Source organism: Coptis chinensis, chromosome 3, assembly GCF_015680905.1.
Source record: "Coptis chinensis isolate HL-2020 chromosome 3, ASM1568090v1, whole genome shotgun sequence".
Taxonomy (NCBI): Eukaryota; Viridiplantae; Streptophyta; class Magnoliopsida; order Ranunculales; family Ranunculaceae; genus Coptis; species Coptis chinensis.
The window spans coordinates 93,334,508-93,337,482 of NC_141458.1; the positions used below are offsets into that span (position 1 = coordinate 93,334,508).

Sequence of the window (2,975 nt, forward strand, 5' to 3'; positions counted from 1 at the left end):
GTCTCTAATAATGATCAAAACAATACTTTCGTTCTTCCGAGATAATATATGCGGAAACTTTTGGAGACCTGAACTGAAGAGACTTTTTATGGGGAAAACGATTCTTGTTGAAATAGATATTTGATGTGTTCCATTATGTTTTCTTTTTGAATCCTTCCTTTTTCATATCATTGGTTTTATGGCCAACAATGTAGTTTGATTCAAGCAATTTGCCGGTGTAGAGTTTCCTAAATTATTTTTTGTTTTCGTTTTTGAAACGTTTTTCAGATATTCATCGTCTTACGGGTTGTGAATGTCCATTAAATTTTAAATCCGGTTCTTCTCATGCTTTTGAGTAAAGATGAAGGTCAGTGATATGCCTTTTTAAGTGGAAACGTGTAGGAAAAATTAACTCGAACAAGCCTTTCAAATTTGGTCAATTTTTTTGATGATGTTAAAAGTCTATGAAAGTTTTGGTCAAATTTACTGGCTTTGGGTAAGCTTGTGTAGCTTTGGACTTCTAAAGGTAAGTAATGTGCTTTTAACCGGTATGTGCAATGTCCAATCGTGATATGGTATTGTTAATATCCGTGAAGTTTGCATAGGCAATGAACCTTTTGGCGCAGGATCTCTTCTGCCCCCACCTCCAAGTTCATGGATTCATGGGAGTATTGTTGGAATAATTAGGAAGGGTATATTGTAGGATTTGAATTTAAAAATGCAATTTTAATCGACTAAAAGGAGCAACCATTCATCCCTCCCATTAGCGATTCGACTTCGGTCATTGATGCATTCAAAAGTGAAACCTAGCTTGAAGGCTCTTATCGTCATATTTTTAGTAGACCCAACTGTTTCCACAAAACTAAACTTGGCCGTTGTGCTCTTATGCGACATTATTAGTAGACCCAAATTTTTTCAATTTCTCAATAAATATTTGTTTTATTTTTGATTATTTTATTGTAGCAGTTTTCATTTTATAATCCAAGGCTCACCCGGTCTTAAAAGCTCATCACCTAATTATACAAAAAGAATTGAAAAGCCATTGAAGCTACAACAAAATCAAAAGCTTCGTTTTTTTGTTCCCTGCCCTAGTTGAAATCGTTTTTTTTTTTGTTCCCTGCCCTAGTTGAAATCGTTTTTTTTTTTTTTTTTTTTCTCGTCTTGATTGATTGTTTTAGCTTTAAAGTGGGATTTTTGGTATTCTTTGCAGTGATTTGTGGAGCCAGGTAGAACTGCTCGAATTGGGGTTCTCTAGAGTGGGTAAGATATATTGCTTTGCTTTATATTTTAACATAATGCCAATGAAAACTTTTATTTTTTTGCCCAACTAGCATCGACCCTTTGATTGTCAATTATGTTTGATATGTACATGCGTTTGAAATTATCAAACACAGTTCTTTCCAATTTTGCCCCTTCATTTTCTTTTTTCTCAGATACTAGAAAGTAGAAACCTTTTCTTTGCAATGGAGGGTGAGAGCGGCTTCTTCATTACTACTTGTACTACCATTGTTGTTGTTGTTTTCAACAAGATGGTTTATTCTACCATGGAAACTCTTCTTCTTGATAATCGTTAGGAACTCTCTTGTTTCTCTTCTTATGATGGTATACCTTTCAATCTCTCTCTATGTTTTTCTTGTTTAATTTTATGATTCATTGATTAAATTGTCGATTGTGTTCATATGTGATTGTTATGTAAGTGTTGAATCTGTAATGTAGTTACTTTAACTCTTAAACAAAAATTTTAGATTATATAATTTTTACTATGTTGATGAGATCTTGTTTTCAGTGAAAGAATGAGACTAGAATTTGGCTAACGTTGTGATGCTCGTATCAAATTTTTGGTTTTGTAGATTGTTCCAACTGTATTAGGATTTTATATAATGCATGTAAGTAACGATGTAAACCTATCTAGTTTGTGCAAAGTTGATGAAGTTTAGTGATTTGAAAGCCAACAGTTAGTAACTTTTTCTTGTCTAGTTTATACCTGCGCAGACATATATAAAAAACCAAAACCAATCACGCCACCGGATGACCTAAAGATCGCGTGGTTACGCCTTAGGAACCGGAGAGGCATATTCATCTCTTTCCTTTAGATACTTCATGTATCATAATTTTTCTTTATAACAGAGAGATAGGATACCTATGAATGAATGCAATTCTGCTAGTCATCCTGTCTCAAGATTTAGGAAATGCTTTCGTGAAGGGTGCCCTCACCCAAATGAGAAAGGCCCCGATCCCGCCCACCCATGCTTCGGCGGGTAGGCCTCCATGCTAAAATCTTTTAGTTTCAAAGCATAAGCCTTTACTCCACTTTTTTTAGGAAAAGAGCTTTCACTACTTTTCTCTAAACTTGACTTTCACTCTTCCCCGCTTTGCTGAACTTAAAAAGAAAGAATGTTTCACTTTCTATACCACCAAAGATGCTTCGCCTTGTTCGTTGCTATTTTTAACGCCAAAGGCAGCGAAGACCACGAGCTTATGCTTGGCCCGAGAAAAGGCCCTTGCTTAGGAGATCCCTCTTTCTTGTTGGTTGAGCCTGATCTACGCACCACCCTCTCCTTACCGATGAAATGAATCCTTCGGACCTTGGACTCTGCGATTTTATTCTTTTGTTGGCTGCACCGTGCACCGCACGGAGATGCACTTGAGATAGGGAAGTTTGTGTAGCTGGCTTGGGATAATGACATCAATAGGGGTTTCACCGCTTAGAATAGATTTCCTTGAGTCTCTTCTCCGCTAAAAACAGATTTAGACGTAGGAGGCCTTATGTTCAAGATCTCATTCACAACCTTTTGGCACAAAAGATGCTAATCAATAGGATCGGTCTCTCCTCCCGATTCGATTGGAGGTGTATTTGCTTCAAATGCGATATCTCGGCCCGGCAGAGCAGCAGATTCTCGTAAAATGATACTCTAAAATGGGAAGTCAGGGCTTATGGCCCACCTTTCCATCTCCGCCTTAGTAGAGTTCCAACGTATTTTTTTTTTCTTCACCTA

General features: G+C 36.8%; 1 non-coding gene across 1 annotated transcript; it reads left to right on the top strand.

Annotated features, from left to right (window-relative positions):
- Window positions 1–83, top strand: LOC147511719 (small nucleolar RNA Z159/U59). Its single transcript, XR_015219696.1, has one exon. It is a non-coding gene; the product is annotated as a small nucleolar RNA Z159/U59 (small nucleolar RNA).
- The last annotated feature ends 2,892 nt before the right edge of the window (window positions 84–2,975 follow it).